Source organism: Pteronotus mesoamericanus, unplaced genomic scaffold, assembly GCF_021234165.1.
Source record: "Pteronotus mesoamericanus isolate MK-2021 breed Mesoamerican mustached bat unplaced genomic scaffold, CSHL_Meso_final scaffold_85, whole genome shotgun sequence".
Classification (NCBI taxonomy): Eukaryota; Metazoa; Chordata; class Mammalia; order Chiroptera; family Mormoopidae; genus Pteronotus; species Pteronotus mesoamericanus.
In genome coordinates this window covers 78819802-78841694 of record NW_026555329.1, presented here as the reverse complement: position 1 = coordinate 78841694, position 21893 = coordinate 78819802, and the positions used below count along the sequence as shown (strand labels likewise).

The 21893-nt window shown below is 47.4% G+C and overlaps 1 protein-coding gene across 1 annotated transcript in view; it reads right to left on the bottom strand.

Moving 5' to 3' along the window:
* Positions 1-21893, bottom strand: part of CNTNAP2 (contactin associated protein 2) — a 1059914-nt gene that overhangs the window by 119995 nt on the left and 918026 nt on the right. The window lies entirely within an intron of this gene.

Genomic DNA, 21893 nt, shown 5'->3' with positions numbered 1-21893 from the left:
CGGGGGCCTTCTGGGCACCGTGTTTGAGCTGGTTTTGCTTTGGACATTCACGCACACGGGAAAGCCCCTGACCACACCCTCAGTCCTGGGCGTTTGGCATGTAGTGTTTTGAATCATGAGACATGAAGCGAGAGAGAACTGGGCTCAAGTTTGGCGCTGCCATCAAACAGTTACTGGCCTTAGGGGAAGGGACTTGACCAGCCTCTGTAGGCGTCAGCATGTTATCTGTGAAAGGGAGATAACAAGTGAAAATTATAAAAGATAATTTAAAGTAATTAGTGCCTAATAAATAGCACCCTTTTTTTTATTATGAAATTAGAAGAAAAATCACTAACCCTTCATCAGTCATTTCTTGTAGCTTAATCGGTGGGTACCAAGTGTTTTTTAAGCATTTCCTGGCAGACCAGCTCCTGCTGTGGTTTTTCCTGCCTCTTGCTCGGGAATGTTCTGAAATCACCTCCCGACTCACTAGGAAGCACTGCGGCGCCCCTGCAAGACCGCTTTGGTTTCCAGCGTTTCTGCTCCCTCGCCTCTCCGTGCGCCCTTCAGAAGTCATTTCTCCACCTTCTTTGCCCACGGAACCCATTATTCTCATCCTGCTAACTTGACACTGCGCAGACAGATTTCGTGACACACTGCTCCAGGTTAGAATTAATGGGAGGAACAAACTTAAAAAGGATTCTTGCATCTGGGAATTCTGAAGCCTGCTCTTGTTAAAGAAGCCTATCAGAGTCAGCTGAATGGAGTGATTCAGGGTGGCTCTTGGCCTTGACATGAACCCAGTGTGTGAACCTGGTCCACGGCTTCAAGTTCCCTGAGACCCAGTTTCCTCCTCTGAGACATGGGGCCCCCCAGGCTGTTGTGAGGATTAAATTATGGATGTATAACTTAGCTTAGTGCCTAGGGTATATACTAAACATTCAGTAAAGATGTTAGTTACAAAGTAAAGTTACCGTGTTCTGTTGAGGGCCACAGATGCCACCCTGTCCCCCACCTGATGCCACCGCACATGTGCAACCCCCCAGCGAGTCGCCCTGGTGCTGTTACAGAGCCTGCCGTGTCTCCCGTCTCACTGAGTCGTGGTGAAAAGAGCCTGGAGACTCTCAACTACAGGCGGTACTACTTCCTCCTGACCCCCCCCACGAACTTTTATACACGTGGGCATGCACGTGTGCGCACACACGTGCTCGCATATGCACATGTGGGCGTGGCCTCACATGTGTACACATGTGCTTGCTCGTGTGCATGCATGAGCACACATGTGCAGTGTGTTTGTAGGCATGCACATGTATGTGGGGTTTATGCATGCATGCATACATGTGTGCATTTGTGTAGTGGCACGCACACGTGTGTGTGTGTGTGACCACGGGAGGGTGTGTCCAAAGGACAGGGGTGCCGCTGGCGTTCAGGGAGCAGGGGCAGGGCTGCTAATGTCCTCCAATGTGTGGGTCTGTTTTGTATGGCAAAGAACTGTCCTGCTCAAAAATGCCAGTGTCCTGCTGGCAAACACACGTTAAACATACACTTGATCCACGCCGGTCACTGCATGACTTCCTGGAATGTGAAGGTGCACGAAATGCGCCACCGCCCTTGAGGAGCTTTCTGTCCAGTGGCGGGTGTGGGAGGAGATGTGTCAAAAATCTGACCACGCGGCGAGTGTGTTACGAGTGTGTGGCACGTGCCTGCCTTCCCCGGCAGCCTGTGAGATACGTCTCCGTCTCACCGCCTGGGAGAGCCTGGGCCGGCTTGCCCTCCAGCAGCGAGCCTCTGCCGAGTGCCGCTGTGGGCAGGACTCGCTGCTGGGCGCGGAGGCCTCGGCTCCCGAAGAGCACGCGATGGAGAGGGTGCTGCAGATTCACCGACGTCACGGTGAGCGCAGGGTCAGCGTATGCAGCGAGGAACCTGCGACACCAGGGGCTCCAGGCTGCTCTCCCGGGGCCCTAGGGAGGCTCCCTGGGAGAAAAGACGTTGGAGCCAGGCCCCAAAGAGCCAGGGGCAGGCCGCAGTATGCAGCGGGAGGGGAGCAGCAGCTGGCTCACTCGTCAGACGCACTTCAGCAGGGCTAAACGGCTCCGCTGGCGACGCTGATGCACGGGGGTGGGAGACGCCTGAGGCCCTGCGGGGCAGGGCCGGGCACGGGGCGGCCGGGGCTGGGCTGTCGGGCCGTCGGGCCAGCAGGAAGAGCACCCGTTTCCCAGATAAGCTGGTGGTCACCCGTGCAGGTCATGAAGGGACATTCAGGAAGCTAAGGATTTTAGATCAACAAACCAAAACTGTGCCACAGGGAATACTTTAGGGAGGTTTTGGAGTCACTGTTAACAAGCTTTATGGGTTCATGTCTGTTTTGGAGGAAGGCTTGTATTATGCATAAGAGTGTTATTTTGAAACCACATCATAAACCAACTGTTAAACCAGGGTCTGGGAGGGCTGTGTACCATTTAAGGTTCCAAGTGGCAGATTTACAGTTGTCATTTCTTTGTTTCAGACTGTTTTCAGGAAAAGCTAAATCAGGGCACTGTAATATCACTTAGGAAGTGATATCCCCAACCCTTCTGAGTGAGTAACTCAAATAACACTAATTTAACAAGCCCCAAATAACATCTTTTCCCTCATTAAATGGTCAGAAAGCACTGGTTTAGAACAGTTGTTTTAAGGTTTTTATATTAGAATTAGGATAGCTTAAGTTTTATGATATTCATTTCTGGGTAGCAAAGGATACATTTTGGGTTTAGTTATTCTAAGATGAATTATGATTACATTCCAAGATGTGTTATGGAAGGGATTTGTTGAATTATATCATGTTTCTCAAAATTTTGAAATACATTATATACCATCTGTCGACTTGGGCTCATGAGATTCTCGGGAACCCTGAAGCCAGCAAGTAATCTTTTAAAATTTCTTGGTCCTCCAATGGATCCTATATAAACTACCTCGACTGGGAAAATAAGTTTGGAAATGTTCAAGATGAAATACACAAACCATACATCATAGAGTAAGACCATGAAGACATTTCCCTCTTGTCTACCCAAGTCCCTGATGTTTACGGAGGAAGAACAAGCACACAGCAGGCACTCACCCTGTGATTCAATTGCTCTTCATCTCTTTCTCCTCCAAGTTCAGTAATTCTATTCCTTTCCTTTTCACCTAGGATTTCTTTTGTAACCTATATTTTTAAAAATCTGACGTGATTCTTTTTGTTCTCCCATGTCCCCATGAGGACCAAGAACTAAAAGTCCCCAACTCACAAATGGGCTGTTTTCCAAAAGTTTATTTTAAAGTCAGTAACTTGCAATTTAGAAATAGTTCCCCATGGAAACAACACTTTAAATGCTGGTTAGTTTGCCAGGAGGGCCTGCAAATGCTGAACAACTCTGGATGGGTAATAAAAGATAATTGAAGAGCGCCATTGTGTATTAGTAATTAAATCAGCGACAGCAACCACAGCAAAAAGGTTAGGGTTTATTTTGAACATGAGAACTCCCGGGGCCTCTAGTCCCACAAGTGTGCACCTCACGTGTGCAGTGGTATGCTGGTCAATGTTACACAGCTGCCTCTCCCGTGGGAAAATCCCTGATGTATAGTGGTTGCCTATTTCCATGGTGTAAACAGTCACACCATGGCTTATTTCAAACTGCTGAGATGACATCCATAAATACGGAGTGGAGAAGAGATGTTCACAGCTGGTCTCCCAGCCCGTGAACGGTGCCCAGCATACGCTCCTCTTCTACCCACCCACCTTTGACCCAGTCATTCACACAAACCGTATTGACTGAGCCCTGCCTCGTGGAGGCTGGCTTAGTCTGCTTGGGCTGCTATAACAAAGTACGGTAACTGTGTGGCTTACCCAACAGAAATGTGTTCTCACAGTTCTATTGCTGTAAGCCCAAGGTCAGCGTGGCAGCTGATCTGTTCCTGGCGAGGGCTCTCTTCCTGCTGTGCAGACAGCCGCCTTCTTGCTATGTTCTCACACGGCAGAGAGAGAGCTGGCGGGCTCTCCGGTTCTTCTTATCAGGGCGCCGATCTCATCGTGAGGGCCCCACCCTCATGACGTCATACAAAACTAATTACCCCCCAAAGCCGCATCTCTCAGTATTATCATAGTGGGGTTTGGGGTTTCAACCTATGGATCTGGGGGAAGACACATTCAGTCCCTAACAACAGACCTCCTTCTTTTTATCTTCTGCTGTACACATGTGCCGTGATATTCGCTTACTCTGTCCTGCCTTGCAAAGCTCTGCTCTACCTCGCCCCAGCTGCCCCGCTTGCTGGAGGCTCTGTATGGCTTCTGTAACATCTAGGAGGAACGGTGGGGGCGCTGACACCATACCGGAGGAGGTACGGGCCCGAGCCCCAGCCTCAAGGTCACTAAACTCTGTCATGGCTGAATCCCAGTGCCCAGAATAATCACACTCATTAACTGCTCTTTAGTTCATCACCTAGTAACAAAGTTAAGTGAGTTTCATGGAGGGAGCTCTACTCCTTGCGATGCTGGACGTTGCCTCGCTGCAGCAGCCCGGTCTCGCCGCAGGACTGGCTCCTTCCAGGCCCGTCTGCAAGGCCCGGTCCTGCTCACGCTTGTCTCCCATTGCACTCCCTGCTACCCTGAAATACAATATTTCTCTCCTGGTCTTACATGGGCAAAATCTGCTTTTTATCCCCAAGGGCGCCACATGGAATGTCCCTCTGACATTTTTTATTCTGTTTGATGTTTTCTTCAATTTGCTGTAACCACTTTGGACTAACAACATTGGCCCTGGGACAGGTGAGTGTTCACCTCTGCTTGTTCTGCGCACCCAGGGGGATGCAGAGCCACCGTCACCCCTCTCCTGCCATTCTCTCTGAAGGCCGGTTACTTCCAGGTCAGTGTCTATGCAACAAGTTTCAAGTGTCTGAATCTGCACAAAGGAGAAGAAACAGCAGAGAAAAACCTCTTAAGTTGATCCTGAACACCACATGCTGCCCCTGAGACACAAATATAACGTTTATTACTTTAAACACATCAGTAAGCTCTGTGATCTACGAGTTGGCTGTGTAGGAGCCAGGAGGCCTTCTCACTTGGAGCTTCAGAGCCAGCGGCACTGAACGACCTGACTCAAATCTTAACTAGGAGGACAGTTTGCATCCAGGATTCCAGAGTCATGTTTCTCAAACTGCGTTAACAAGCATGACGGATTGGGTGGCTGCCAGCAGGTTAGGATGCTTTAGGGAGAGCGAAGGAGATGAGGACTTCCCTGCAGCAAACTTCATCTGAGACTCCAGTTAGGGGTTAACGTGGTGTACGTGACAGGTGGGAATCAAAGTCCCAGTGGATTAGTCCTGGCTTTGCCACCAACCAGCTGTGTGACCCGGCCCGCGAGCCATCAGTTGCTGCCGGCTTTAAATCATGCCCATCTTGGTAAAGCGGCCCGCCCTCGGACCTACGCCTGCCTCTGGCGGGCGGCCCATCTTCGTACCTTCTTTAAAGTGTTTACTAAGTACCTTCCATATAGAAAGCCATGACGCTGTTAGAGACCGAACAGGGAGTGAACGGTATTTAAGTTAATGACAGGAGGAGAGTGAGCTTCGGCTGAGGCTGGAGGTAGGGAAAGCCCCCTGGGAAGGGGACGAAGCACGTGCACAGCCCCGGGGAGGGAGGGAATGTTGGGGACCAACGCAAACAAAGTCACGGTGGCCAAAATCTGGGGAATGGTGGCGGGCAGGGAGGCTCACAGAGAAAGGGAGCGACAGTCCGAGGACTTTGGTCTTTGTGTGGAAAGTGATGGGTAACTCTGAAGGGCTGTATACGGAGGTGACATAACCTGACTTGCAGTTCTCAAGGTCGTTCTGGCTGCAGCTTGGCGAATGCATTGGAGGGAAAGAAAGGGGGTTATAGGTGGACCGTTGAGAGGCTGTTTTAATAGGACAGAGGAAACAGGCTTATGGTCTGGAAACTGCCTGCAAACCCGGTGGACTAGTGGTTAGAATAGAGACAGTTAAGGTACAGTGGACAGAACCTGAGGACGGTCAAGAAGCGGGGCGGCGAAGGACAGAGTTAAGGAAGGCTGCTGTGCTTCTGGATGGGTGTTGGTGACGTCCCTGATGACGGGGACACAGGCAGGGGTGGTCCTGGTGGGGGTGGGGATGTGGCAGGTATCAGGAGGTGGGCTTTGAACAGGTAAAGTTTGAGGTCCCTTTGAGTCAGAAAAGCAGAGACATGACGGGCATTTCACTACACAGAGGAGAGGGCGGGGCAAGAAAGAGACATTTCAGAGTCATTACTGGGGACGGCACTTAACACCACAGCCTGCAGGGGTTGACTAACAGGGAGGAGAAAAGGGAAGCCTAGGGCTGACCTGAGAAAACCAACACTTTAAACGTGGGTGTGTGGGGATGAAGGAGTCAGAATGATTGGAAGGAATGCCCAGGACATGTGGTACTAACGAAAGTGGATTTTTCAAGGAGGGGAAACTGGTCAAGGTCGGGACGTTGTCCAGAGGTCCCGTTAGAGCTTCCTTCAGAGGGACACACTTCCAGGGCCCTCCAGCCTCCGCTTTTGCACTCCCTCGACGGCTTTATGTGGCCTCTGTGCGGGAAGTCAAGTCATTTGCGCTGAGATCTCTGAGAACCTCCAATTACCACACTGAAAGGACAATTGCTGTCCTTATGGGACAGGCTGGACATTTTGAGCCTTTGGAAACTTTCCCTGGTTTTCCTTTGACCCCTTTTGATGTTCCTTGTCTGTCCTCTTCACCGGCTCGTCTTCCTCGATATCCTGAAGCTGCAGGTGCCCTGAGGCTTCAGCTGTCTGACTCTCAACCCGCACCCCGAGGGCGCCCCCTGCCCCCCAACCTGCAACCACTTACAGGGCGACTCCACCTAGTTCTTCCCCGGGGAAATATAAACTCAAGACGTAAAGCTGAATGCATCAGCGTGTGCAAATCTGCTTCTCTCCTTGAATTTTCTAGTTTGACAAATGACACCCCATCCATCACTCTAAGACAGAAGGGCAGGAGCTATTAAGCAAAACACCCAAAAACCTCATAGACAGACAACAGCATAGTGATTACCAGAGGGAAAGAGGAGGGGGTGGGGGAGGTAAAGACAGGAAAGGGGGGATGAATGGTTATAGAAAGAAACTTGACTTGGGGAGGTGGGCACACAATACGCAGATGATGTGTTATAGAATTGTACCCCTGAAACCTTGTAATTGTATTCACCAATGCCACCCAATAACTTCACTAAAAAATAAAAAAAAAAAAAGAGAAGAAAGTAAAGTACCACAGACTTAAGACCACAGACTCTGCAACCAGACTCCGCTGCATTTAAATCCCAGTGTTGCCACTTACAAGTTGTGTGACCTTGGGGAAGTGACACAACCTCTCTGTGTCTGGATGTCCTCATCTATGAAATGGAGACAGTATCTATCTCCTGGGGTTGATATGAGAATTAAATGAGTTCATATCTGTTAAGTTCTTGGAAAGAGTCTGGCATACAGGTAATGGCATTGTGTAAATATTTCTTAAATAAAGGGAACGATTGGCTCTAAAGAAAAGGAAAGGAAAGGAAAAGAAAAGAAAAGAAACGTCAGGAGTCAGCCCGGCTGCATTTCCACCGTCTCCCAGCTGCGTCCTGAGCCTGCTCCCTCCCCACCTCTCAGTCCCGCCTCCAGTCCAGGCACTCGGTGCCCCTCCGACAAGGGCAGCGCAAGGGTGTCCTCTGACTGGTCTCCGAGTCACGACCTTACAGAGGGACTCTCCTTATATACGAGTCTACATGTGTTGCTCCGAAATCTAAATTTCATCCCTTTAAAAAACTTTTGGGATGTCATTTGGGGATGGGTGTGTTCACTGGATACATTTCAGAGAACTCATACGTCTTGTGAAATTTCAGGCAGCAGTATGTGTGTATATCTTTTGCTGGGGGAAAGGGTTCTTGGTCTTCATGAGATTTTATCACCCCATCCCCCAAAGATTAAGGAATAATAATAAAAATGAATTCACTCATCAGTCCCTGGAAAACAACACTCTGAGATGCTCCATGCAGCCAGGCGCAGGGCTCGAGGGGGACTCCGCTTCCGGAACGACCCGCTGACCCTCGTCATCTGGACTGGCTCCCCTCTCAGCCGCGTGGCCCGCTGTCCGCGAGCCCTGCATGTGGGGTAGCCTGGCCGCGCCACTGGCTCGTCTCATGTCTCCTTCCCTCCCACCTCCTGCTCCTCCTCACGCTTCGATTCCACCTCCTGCCGCAAGTGCCCCATACAGTTTATAGGGCTCCTCCTGAGTGCGCCCTCACAGTCCTTGTTATAACCTGAGTCCAACCCACGTAACCCGGTTTGCTTTGAAGTCAGTAAACCTTCCTTGGAGCCCTCCTATGTGCCAGGCCCGTGCTGATAACAAAAGCAAACAGGGTGAGGGCTTGTTCCCTGAAGGAGTTCACAGGCGGTCGGTCAGTTGGGAGACAGAGGAAAGACACCTTAGAATGTGATGCGTGATCTCAAGTAATGGAGAGTGCAGAGGGAGACAGCCAGAGGGGAGAGAGAGCGGCTCCTTCTGTGGGTGGCATGTGGGACTGTCTGGATTACTTCCCTAGGAGGGTGACTCCGAGCTGGGTGTCAACAAATGAGAACGTATTTCCCAGCATGGAAATACGGGAACGACAGCACAGGGGCGCAAGCCACGCGGGGTTCAGGAAAAAGACGCCGGAGCTTCTCGGTCCCGGCCGCCCTTTAGGAGGCACGCGCCTGAGGCAGGCTCTCGGAAGCTCTGACCTACTTGGCCTGGAGGGAGGCCTGCCTCGTGCTTCGCTCCTCGAGCTCCCAGGCTCCTCCAACGCTCAGCCAGGACTGAGCATCGCTGCTCTAGATGCGGGGCATATATGTGGCTGACTAGAAAGATCCTGAGTCAGTTATTTAAAAAATTTTTAGGAGAACAATGTACTTGGAAATAACCTCATATTTAGAGAAAAGTTGCAATATCAGCACAAAGAACTCCCATGTCCTCCATAACCAGCTTCTCCAACTTTTAACATTTCACCACATTTATCTGTCGGGGCATTATAATATACACGCATGTAATATCTCTACACATGAAGACTAATTCCTGAACTCTCTGGGAGTAAGTTGAAGTGAGAAAACCAACAACAATACAACACCCATTTCTGGAAAAAAATATATAAATAGTCACAGATATTTGTATACATGAATCATTTTGGAAAACCATTTTGCAGATAGGAAACATGGGGGCCACCACCTACTCTTTCATTCTGGGCAGGGAAGGGAGAGACACTGGAGGAAGGTGAAGGTTGAGTGTCTTCTCTGTGCAGCTGGCTGCCGACTAGAAAGTGGCTTTGGAGGGGAAGACCTTTGTCCTGTAACCAGGCCAGCCCCTGGTCTCCAACAGGCATGCCGCAAATATTTGTTAAACTGAGCTGAACTGAAGCTGAATTTTTAAATAGCAACAGTATATTCTTCCACTAGCTGGTCCACACAGACCTTTTGTAGTTGACATTTTCAGTTCCATTTCCTTTGTGAAGTGGTTTCTGGAGAGAAATGCTCTTCCATCAACTTAGACATCATCAGTAGTTACGACAGCAGGCTAATGATGAACGTGTTTTAAGATACGTTTAGAATAATATATCCAAAAGAATTAAATGGCTCACAGCTTAACGAATGCTCTGAGTTTCTACTGCGCTGTCTCCTTCACCTTGGCTTAGTAAGATGGAACGTGTTTAGACAGACGGGTCAACCGCTTGAGCAGCTTGAGCGGATCAAGTTGTCCCCAATCAAATGTCTGCCCTCACTTTGTTGTGCTAACTTCATTGTTTGTTATGAAGCTATTGTTTTTAGAAATCATATTATTTATTTTAAAAATTATTTAATTACCTAATTTGTGCCTGTTCATTCTATTGATTCTACCCTTTCTGTTGATAAGGAGCTTGTTGCTGCTACTTCTTTGCTCCACACTTAACACTAAACACCCCCTATCTTTTTGTTTGCTCAGCTGACATGATGAACCACACAGAATTGTTGACCCAAAAGGCCCTGGAGGACAAATACTGTTTTCAGTTCACTTTGCAGTGATGGAACCTGGGACAGGAGCCTGTGGATTCTGCAAGCGCACTTTTGAATGGGAGCTAGTGTACATTTACGTTCCATCAGGAAATGGGCTTCTACTGATTCCCGCACATGTCAGCCTCAACAGGAACTTTTCATCTATTATCTCATTGAACTTAATTACTCCACAGTAACATTTATGAGCTAGAAGTCATCGCCTCCATTTTATAGATAAGGTAACTGAGGCTCAGGGAACAGCTTGCCCAAGGTCACCTACTGATCGGAGAGGGAGGTCAGACTCAGATTTTCGGAGTGTCAGAGCCCTGCCCTCTCCTCTCCCATGGCCTTGCTTCTGCCAGTCGGCGGTGGTTGTCACAGAGACCCTCAAGGTGATTTGTTCACCACTTTCTTCTTTGGGACTTTTAAAAGGAAATGAGTCACTAGGTAACCACTGATTCTTTGCTACCCATAAACATAAAGACACAAGTGCCTCTTTAGGGTGATCAAATTCTATTTTCCATGCCAGCTAAGATCTTAACAGAAAAGACCAACCAGAAAATCCACTGATGTCCAATTACTTAGGCTAATTTCATTCCTAGTAAAGTAATTTCTATCTTGATTGTAAAAAGCCACACCTGAAGGTCAGGGTTGACTGTAGGATATGAGACATTCGCATATATATCCAAAGTCATTTCTGTGGGCTGATTATTATAATAAAATCAAGATACCCCTTTTCCTTGACTGAGGAGGATCAGTGGAACCGTGCAAGTTTCATTACTCCTTCTTATTGCAGCCATTTGGTCTATGTGGCTAATGCATTTGGTGTGTTAATTAAACCTTGAAATTGGTGAGATGCTTTGACCCAGCCCCAAACTGCCCTTCTCCCCACACAAACTGTCTTTGAGGACGTGCCACCCTGTACAGGCAGCTTTACTGGGGGCGGGCATCTGAGGCCCCTCACCAGATGGGAAGTGGGTCCATGCGGACCATTTTGAGGGTCACATAAACACAGAATGGCGTGAAGGAACTTGCCCCGGTGGCTCTCCTGCGTGGGGCATGAACGAACACAGTATTAGAAGCCAACGGCATTCTATTTCATGCGAGGCGAGAACTTAGTTATATCCCAATAGAGTTAGCTGAGGCCTCCCAGGGCTTCTGGCTGAGTAGGAAGGTCGCACTACGCCTCTTGAGAAAACAAGATGCTTATTGGAAACTGTTTAGATGCCACACGGAGTCCAAGCGGTGGACAGGATGGGCCCTCCCCCGCCCTCTCCGGGGCCGGGCACTCCCTTCTCGCTAAGTCTGCCCATCTCGGCACCAGGCTGCCTTGCTCGTTTGCCTACCCCCCACCCCCCGGCCTTATTTCACACTGTGAGAACTAGACTGAACCTTCATTCTTCTATGAAATAAATTCAAAATATAGTAATTCCCTAGGCTTTTTCACACTAAACTACAGTTGGTAGTTTACATATACATACACTGAAGACCGAGAGTTCCTTGAGGGCAAACAACTGCATTTTATTTTATTTTGTATCTCAAGAGTCCAGGAAAATCCCTGGTACCTGTCAGGACTGAATGCACCCTTGTTAAGTGAATAAATGAATTAATGGTATTATGGACCAATTTGGCTGTCTTCATATACTTTTTTAAAGTTACACAGTATCTCCCACCACCACCCCAGAGAAAACCTAAGACATGTTGGTAGGGTGTCTCTGTCATCATCTGTAAGTTTTCAAGGTCAGTTTCTCCAAGGGAGATAAAACATAGGGTAAAAAACAAAGATTCACCTCAAACAAATCAAGACATAATTGTCTACCAGTACATTTTGGAAAAAATAAGTTCATGATTATTAATTACCTGTATGTTGCCACGTACAATGCGCACCCATGTTTTTGTGTGCATTACACATAGGATTTTATACCCATTATTATACCCATGGTATGTGATCACTATACCCATGTATAATGCACATCCTTAGCTTTCCCTCAAAAATTTGGGCAATAAAGTCCAAAACACACAGCAAAATACCATTCCCAGGGTTTCTGAAAATGAGGTTGTCATTAAAAAGTTTTATACTTTGCCTTTTGGTGAAAGGAGAAAAGGGGAAAGTAAAAATGGGAAGAGAGGAAAGGAAAAAGAAGAAAAAGAATGCATTCTGATAATTCATCACATGATCACACATGGCCTTGAATGAACAACTCTCTGCCCCCACCGCAGCGAGAATGCGCTCGAAATCCTCAGGGATAAACCTGTGGTCTGCCTGGGAAACCAACGTGGTGGGGCCCTGGCTGCGCCCTCTTTCCTTCTGCTTCAACGAAAAGCAGAGACAGCTTCAATAACAAAACCTACAACTAAAATTTTACTTTAATGTTTCCCCCTGTATTAGAAACATCGCTCTTTGTAGATTTTTCGTCTACCACATCTGTGCAAAAAGAATAGGTTTATTCATTGTTGTGTGAAGTAAATTTATTCTTATGTGAGGTAAATTAAAAATACTTGCAAAAGCCTTTCTGTGGCTCTTTCTCTCTCAATAGACATATATACATTCATACATTATACATGCATATACTGTATACATACATAAAATGAAACTCCAAATGGTCTTGCAGAAAATGAGTGTGTGTATATTTTGGGGGGCATATGTATGTAAATATGTGTGCCTGTATTTTCCTGCAGAAAATATGTGAGAGTACACACACATGCGCCCACACACACTTTCTGGAAGACCTCAGAATGGTTTTCCAGAAAGCATTTGTTGCTTAGTGACCTGCCGAGCCCTCCTGTGCCTGTTTGCTCACCGGCCTGTCCTCTGACAGGGAAGGAACAGCAAAAGCAAGTCCCAGTGGCGGGACAGAGAACAGGCCAGGGAAAGCGGGCACCACGCCTGACATGCCGCTTCGAGCTCAGAATTCCCCAAAAGGCTCTCTGCCATTCCAGTTCCCAGCCAGCCCTCCTCAGAGGCTCGGACCGAAGGCACAGATGTCTGGCACTGCGAGGCTTGGATGTGATGTGTAAGGCAGAGGATCCTGGCTTGGGAGCGAGCATCTCCCTTCTCTGCCCATAGCCTCCTCCTCCAGAGCTCAGCAGGCACACACGTCACACTTTAAAACTCTAACATTTCCCAGTCCATTGCCATTTCTTTCCTTCCATAGTGTGAGGAAGGTTTAAAAATCATTTCTTCCTAATTTCTCATTTTTCAATGGTCCTGAGTGTAAAGAAGTGTCTGCAAACGTACCCCAGTCCAAATGGCACCTTAGCTTAAAAGAATGGTGGCTACAGATGGCGGGCTAGAGTGTCTCTGCCTGTCCGTCCCTGGCTTCCTCCTAATTGGAGCTGACGCCGGGAGAAGGGCAGGAAGCCTGGCTGCATGCAAAGCCTGCTTTAGCGTAACTGCGTTGTCTCCTGAGAGTCAGGAAAACCAACTACGTGAGTCTCCTCATGTCCGTGAAAAAAAAAAATCTTTGAAGACAAAGGGGTTTAATGAATTCAGCCTGAAAGTTTAAAAAAAAAAAAGTAAGTTTTAGTGGCAGTGGAAGAAGTCAGACAAAACAGTGTAAAAATTAAATTTCCCATTTTGAGACTGAGGAGCACTCTTAGGTAGTGGTTCTGAGAGGTCAAAAGGCCAAAGGGCTTAAGGTCAGATATGAACAGCGAGGGAAAGCTATCACCCACAGGACAGCTTCACTCGAGCACCAGTGTTTGAAGACGTTCTTGCGGCTTCTTAGCAAAGACCCCCAGGCCGTTTCCTTTCCTCCTGTACCTGGCGGTCACATTCTGACCATCCAAATACTCTGTCCAAATGACACTTTGTATTGTCATTGTTTTACACTTTTATTTGAATATAAACCTGACATGCTGAGAGTTTATTTCCTATCAAATGAGAGAAGCGCCGTGTAAAGCAAGCTCAGGAGCAGCGAGGTGGTGACGTGTTGCTGCCCCTCTGTGGACGGTGGGAAGCGGGCATCGCTGCTCCTGCTGAGTCTCGCCGCTGGGTCAGGGTGCCTCTCCACTTTCTCTCGAGCTCAGCACCAGGTCCAGACAGTGCCCACCACTTAGGAGAGTTAGGAGCCATGTGGCGTAGCCTTACAGCACCGTGGGATGCACGTCGGTGTTCAGATCTTAGAGGAGGGAGCGGAGACTCGGCGAAGGTAAATAGCTCGCCTGTGATCGCACATCTAGTACGTTCTCATTATTCACTACTATGCAGTGCAGCCTTCAATGCTTTCTACTTATACTTTCCCTGGAAGAGAGATCTAACACAGAAATTTAGCCTTTTTCTTTTTGAAAATAATGCGCCTGGAGGGCGGCGGCAGGGCGGGCGTGTTGGAAGCCCAGGCAGACAGAGGGTGTGGGCGCTGCCACAGCGGAGTCTGAAATGCTCCACGGCAGCGTTGTCCACTAGGGACCCAGCATCAGCCACGTCTGTCACTTTAAATGCTCTTGTCCCCGCATTAAAAAAAAATGAATGTAGTGAATGAATTTAAACAATGCATTTAATTTAGTGTATCTAAAACATCCTTTCAGCATGCAATGGATAGAGAAATTGAGACATTTTACAACTACTTTTTCACCCAAAGTCCTCAGAATTCACTGAGCGCTTTATGTGCCCCGCACATCCCCGTCTGAACTGGCCTCATTTCTAGTGCTCAGTAGCCACACGTAGGTAGTAGCTGCCGTGCTGGACGGCACAGCTCTGAGAAAAACAAAAAGGAAGATACCAGCGTTTGCCCACGTGAGCTGTGTCCGCCAGCCTGGAGAGGTGGTTTCTATGTACGCGCCAGAATCATCCTGGGAGCCTCCCCGCGCCCCCCCCCCCCCCCCCACCAGATGCCTACATTCTGTCCCAAACCACTAAATTAGAATTTCTGGTAGTGACCGTGGGGTGGGCCTACGCAAAGAGGGACTTGAAAATTCATATTTCTAGTTCTAACCTCTTAGGAGTCAAACAATCATGAAGTTGTTTCAAATACACCTCCCACCTGTCTCTTCTGGGAATCTGGGGGTGAGGGTACATGGAAGACTCTGGCTTTTAGGGTCGTAGCCATTTCTTTCCCCCAGACATTTGAGCAGTAGCTTGGAAATTGTTTTGCCGGGTTAGGAAAGTGGAGATGAGTTAGCCACAGTGACCATCTCAAGGCACGTCGCACCTCTGTTCAACGCCCCCTCGAATGCATCTCAATCCTCCTGTGAGCAAAAACCACGCTCCGGCCACGACGCACCAGCCCGACACAACCTGGGCCTCTCCCCTCTGTTCCCAGCCCTGTCATTTCCTTCGCTTCTTTCCATCGCGGCTGCTCTACTCCTTCCCTGATGGCCTCCTTTTGTTCCCTGAGCACTCGCATCGGACCAATTTCTAGACGGGGCTCAGAGATCAATATTTTTCTGTTATGAGTGCGCGCGGCGGGGAGAAACATGCCCCAGGGCAGTGCAGGGTGGCCCTTTAGCTGTCTGCCTAGCCAGGCTCTCCTTCGCCTGCACTTTGGGCAGCACCGGGCAGCACCAAGCAGCCCGCGTTCCGGTCGCAGTCTCTAGCTGGCGCCTTGAACGCCAATGCCCTCTGGAGCTCTAACCTTCTGCTCAGACAAGGGCGGGGCTGCAGTGTTCTCACGTAAGTGCCGGTGCCTAACGAGGACACGTCTGTGTGCTAACACAAAGAATCCTCATGTAAGAGCAGCACATCCCCAAGGAACCTACACGGTGTGCTATGTGTGGGAAGGACATTTCCAACCCCTATCCTCACAGCCCTAGAGCGCAGGGACTTAACAACGCCTGCTGCGGCAGATACTGATGTAGCTCAAGCATGAGGCATCATTAGGCATCTCAATGAAGCTCCTGGAAAGAGAGTCCCTTTAAAGCACAGAAGGTCATTAATAATCCACATTATGTACCTGATGACTTAAAAACCTTTAATAAAACACTTTCAGAGGTATTTCAGTTCTTTGGGTAATTTCTCACTGCCAAACCTATCACCTCAAGGACATATTGCGATGAGCTCCCTATCTCTAACCTGAGATCTCAAAATAAAATAAAATAAAACTAGAACGAGGCTGTCACCTGCTACCCCCGAGCCTTGGTTGCTTCAGGCCTGGCTTGGGCTGTTGGGTCAACCTATTCGCATCCCAGTGACCTTCAATCTCAGCCACCTTGACCTTGTTCCCTTAACATGGAAGTCAAGTGTCTCATTTCACAGTTTCTGTCAGTTGAGGTTTGTGCAGGGAAAGGATACGGGGGCTCAGGGTCCAGTGGCTCCAGCTGCAAATATTCCTCTAGCCTCTCCTGAGCTTCAGGGAGTACTCAGGTGACACCCACAGAAACGCAATGGGAGGGACTAATCTCTACTGTGCAGGATGGAAGGGAACCTTCCAGACACGCCTGGTAGGAATCCTAGTTTGAAACCAGCTTTCAGGTGAGATGTTTAAGTGGCTTTGCTAAGCTCCTCCTCTTTCCATTAGTTTTGGTTTCAAAGGGCAGCTGCTTCAGCAATTCAACAATAGGGGCTGGTGGGACGGGGAGGAGGCAGGTGTTGGCCGAGGGCTCAGGCCGGTCATGGTGGCCGAAATGCTCCCTCTCGATTTAATGTTTCATCGTGTGTGTGTGTGTGTGTGTGTGTGTACACGTGTTATTGCTATGATTAGAAAAATAAATCTTCGCCCTGAATGAGACATATTCTGTCACTGGCGGTAGGTGGGACAGTTTGAACTCCAATGCTTTATTCTGTGTATTGGCTGTTGTTTTGTTGTGAAAAATGTTAAAAAAGGATGGACTGACATTTAGGCTTTGTTTCTGGGATTTAAAAGAATTGTTCTAGAGAGAATTTTTCTTGTTGGGTGACTTTTTTTGGGAGGGTGCATCTTGCTGCAGGCTTTTAAAAGGCTCTTTGTTTTTGCTTTAATATACAGTTTTTGGATTACACAATACATCAAAGGTCTTGCATTGCATTTTTTCAATCCATATATGGGCCAATCATCTTAAATAATTAGGAAATAATTATAGGAAAGTGGTTCTAGACCAAGAAATTCTGATAAACTTCAAAATAAAACTAGACCCAAATTATTAAAAAAATATATTTTTGGTCAGGGACACACATTTCCATGCTAGTGCAGGTGCATGCTAGTTGAAGTGGATTTATGGTACGTTTTTGGTGTAAGAGAATAATTTTTCCTTTTGTGCATGTTTTATGATGCTCATTAATCCAGTAGCATATGTGCAAAATTTATAAATGAATATATAAATGGAGGTCTATAAATTGGGACTCATAACTAACATTATTTCTTCTGTCAAAAACATGCATTTACGGAGTTAGGGACACACAGTCTTGAGAGTCCCGGCTCCACTTGGGGCGGTCCCCGGACTCTCGCCCTGAGCCTGGCCCCCGTGCGAGCTGTTGGGTTTTCTGGAAGGACCCTGATGGGTCCCTGTGCAGTGCCTGCTCTCCCAGCCGCAGCGGCTGTGCCTGCCTTCCACCCGAGAGCAGCTCACTCAGTACCTCCTGAAGTTTAAGGTGCGTCAGAGCTAAATTGCCTACATGCAAATCCTTATTCGGCTGCTTAGATGGATAACCTCGGACAAGCTACCTAATTTCTCTATGCATCAGTTTTCATGTTCATAAAATGGGTCTAGAAATAAGTGAATTAAACATTAACCACTCTGCCTCCTCAGTTCATCTCCGTCCTGCCCTGTGGGTGCCTCCATGCCTGCCCATGGCAGGAATCAGAAAAGCCTACTTCACGGCTGGTTGGTTTCATTTGGGATTAAGACAGGAGATACCTGAATTATACTTCAAAAATACTGTTTCCCTTGCTAGGTCCTGTCATTCCTAAACAATGTGGGAAACGTTGTTTATGATTAAGCCCTTTGGGATTAGTAGTCAATGGATCCTGAAATTGGTCCTCTCTGGGGAAGGTTAATCAGAGATGTGTGTATGAATGGGAGCTCCGTAAAAATGCTGTTTGTGCTTTTGTTTTCATTAGTGTTTGTGTGTAAAACTAATAGCGACCCGGTACAATGGCCAAGACAAAAGCAGTTAGATGTGACAGGTCAAATGTGGATGCGGCTGTTTTTTGGAAGGCACGTCAAACTGCCGCAGCGGCGGGCAGGTCCGTAGGAGGTAATTGTAAGGTCGCGTGCCCTGAAGCCTGAGCTGCCCCTTTTCTCTCCTGACAGTCTTTTTCTGTGGTCTGACCACAGGGGAAATACTAGTGATTTCTCAGAAAGGAGTTGTCTGGGACACCAAGAAATTGGAGAAATAAAAGTGGCCTTCAGGTGCCTGAAATGATTTTATGAGAGTCTCAATTACAGGATATATTAAATTCTGACTTGGACGGTTTAATGAACACCACAGCTTTGGAGTTGTCCATCACCGTGAACTTTAAATGATAAAAAATAGCATGAAAGGAGGAGGTAGGAGAAGGCTTTGTGCTATTTCATTGCCCAAAGACCCACACTGAGCCTGGACCGATTGTATTAGGGCACGATGCTCACCTAGTTTGGGAGCTAGTTATGATTTAATGCGGCCAGGAAGGAAACTGAGAGGCCAGCGACGATGCCTGTGGAGATCACTTTCCCCACTTTCATTCTGCTCTTAAGTGGGTTGTTTTCTTTTCTTCCTATTTTTTTTTCCTAGGGGTAAGGAGCTAACATTAAAACTTTTCAGAACTGAGAAATTCAATTGAAAAGGTGGTTCTAGAAAATGCCCCTTCATGAAAAATTCACCCAACACCCACTTTGTGCCAGGCACTGTACTTGGGGTAGGGGGTACAGGGGTAAAATGACATGAGTCCTTGTCTTGAAGCAATTTATAGTCAGACATTGTGATGGTGTCTCAGGGGTGTGGATATAAGAAAGAGAAAGAAAAGCCCCACGTGTCTCAGGGGCCTAGAAGAGGTAGTACTAAATCTCATTTATGGTGGGAGGAGTTGCCAGAGGCTCCCCTCAGTCAGCTGGGTGTTTGCTGAGGGCAATCTTATGTGCTCAGTGCATCTAAAGGATGGTGCCTCTGCTGTCCAGCACCCTACACTGGGGACTAAAGTTTTTATAATATTTATAAAGTATTTATAAAATTGTATTTATAAGACTAAAATACAGGAAACAAGATAATAAGACAAGATAGTTTGTTAGCAAATATTACGTGCTTTTTTATACATAGCACAGATCACTCAAGTCTGGAGTCCTCTTAAAAGGCATCTTGAGCCCTGGCTGGTGAGGCTCAGTGGGCTGAGCGCCGGCCTGCGAAGCGCAAGGTCACTGGTCTGATTCCCAGTCAGGGTGCAGGTCCGAGTTGCAGGCCAAGTCCCCAGTCGGGGGCATGCGAGAGGCAACCAGTCAATAGTTCTCTCACACAGATGTTTCTCTCCCTTTCTCCCTTTCTTCCCCTCTTGCTAAAAAATAAATAAAATCTTTTTTTAAAAAAGAGGCATCTTGAAAGAGCTACATTGGAACAAAGCCTCTAGAGATGAGGTTACTCTTGAGATGACAGAGGGTCCTTCATGTAGCCTGACTGGGAGTAAGAACCAGGGCTGGGGATGGACAGTGGGGAACGGAGAGCAAAGAGAGGTCCCCTGAGCAGGGAATAACGGGAAATACGGGTGGGCCAACCCAACAGCCGCAGAGGATCCACCCCGGCTGACTGAGAGGTCCGGGGCGGAGTGCAGTCTAGGGGAGACAGGGGTCGCTGGACAGCCAGGCCCGGCGAGCAGCCCAGTCCTTGAGGGCCGTGTGCCAGACGCACGAGCGCAGCAGCGGGGCGTGGAGGACCCGCGTGTTGGTCCCAGCTCTGCTGCCAGCAGCCACAGGAGCCTGTTCAGGCCTCGCTCGGAACTCCCACCGAGGCTGCTGCGTGCCTTCTGCGGCCCTTTCCTGCCTGAGACACTACGGAAAGTCCCATTTTATGACTGTGTTGGCATGAAGACGGATGCGTAAATATTACATATTAAAATAGTCTCTTTGACCTCGAAGTTCATGTTTTTCTTCTAATTTTTAAAGAAATTACATAATTTGTGGTTCTCTAACAGCCTTGTGGGCACTGCACCCACCGGAGCTAATGGCTAAGTTGGCCCTGGTCCAAGCTGTACTTTGGTGGGTAGAGCGGCGCTGGAGCCCAACAGCTTCACCTTCCTCTGAAAGTCCGAGACTCGGGGCCCAGCCTCTCTGCCTGTTCGGGATGGTCAGGCTGGCGTTTACAACATCTTAATATTTGCTCTAACAACAACAACAACAGGGGAAATTATTTGCAGAGAACGGAAAGACAAATAATTATTCTGTAATTTTAGAAGACTAGGTGAAAACCCTCTTGCCCCAAAAGTGTGTTCATCACAAGAAAAAAAAAAAAGTATCTTTATTTTTTAAAAAAAGAATGACTAAATTGGTTTTTAAAAGTAATATGTATTCAGTATAAAAAATTCTAAAAGCCCCAAAAGATGCAAATAATTTACAACCTCCTATGCTGCTTTTATGTGATTAAAAACTGTATTTCACAAGAAGGTAATAGGGGACAGAAACCAGGATGGAGCTAAAGGAAATACTAAACTTTGAGTAAAGTTAGGAAGACTCAATTTCACTGGCTCTGCTCTCATTCTGATCCAAATTTCAAAGTATCTGGCACTCATTTTTCCTAATTGGTGGTTTGCTGCAATGGCTATTTCCATATTTCATTGAAGATAGATGTTTTTATCCTTTATTTCCTTCTTTTAATATCAGTGGCATTGAGGGAATGAATAAAAACAACTTTCTTGTACTATATTTTTACTTGCACTTTTCAGCCATCATTTTAATGTGGTATTTAAGTCTATCACTTTTGTGGATGTTATGAATGCAAGCATTTCTTTTTTTCATATTGCCTATGTTTTATTTATTTATTCTGGGCTTTGTGCATTCTCCCCTTCTTCCCCACTTTTTAAATTTTCTGATTACAGTTTACTTTCAATATTATTTGGTGTTAGTGTCAGGTGTACAGCATAGTGGTTAGTCATAGTGTATTTCTATTATTTAAGTATTTCTCTAAAGATAGATTTCTTGAGTGCAATTCCTGGGTTCAATAGAATGTACATGGGTTACATTTTAATTGATACTATCCGATGGACCCCCAAAAGTTCACTTTTGCACAGTCTCCGGTGGACTCTGTCAGGGACAGAACCCCCTTCCCGTCCACCCGGGGACAACAGCCACCCGGCCTCTTGGACCTGGAAGGCGACCTCACTGCTCTGAACAGGATGTCGTGGGGGGTGGGGGGGTGCTCTCGGCAACCCTCCAGGGGGCCTTTCTCAGCGGCCTGCCCATCTTGCCAAGCCTTTCCTTTGAATTTTGTTGTTCTTTGGTAATTAAAGAAGTGAGAATTAAATGACAAAGAACCATTTCTGCTTTAGTCACAACAATGAGAAGAAAAGAAGAGGAAATGCCTTTGGCGGTTTTCTAAGAACCCGGCTCCTCACCCCCAGGCACTGTGTTTTGGGACACCAGGCAGGCCCCACAAACGCCAGCCCGCCAACACTTCGACCCTCTCCCCCGCCAGCTCCCCACGTGGCAATCCAGCCCAAGTAAATCATGGTAAAATACTGAAACGCCGTTTACCAAAACATTCCCTGCAGTATTATTTACAATAAAACACTGGAAACAATTTCAAGAGCAGAAATAGCAATTGCCGCCTCCCTCTTGTGCGACACTTAGGTTAAATAAATTTTGGCAAATCCACTGGATGGAATATTAAGTAGTCTTTTTTCATAATGGGTATGAAGAGCAAGGGGTTTCAAGGAAAAATGTCCACGCTGTAAATGCTAATACTACATACAGAATGATGCGGAGTAATTATAATAGTACACATTGATTTTAGGAACTCAGAATGTATTTTCCTACAGTACAATACTCCAAC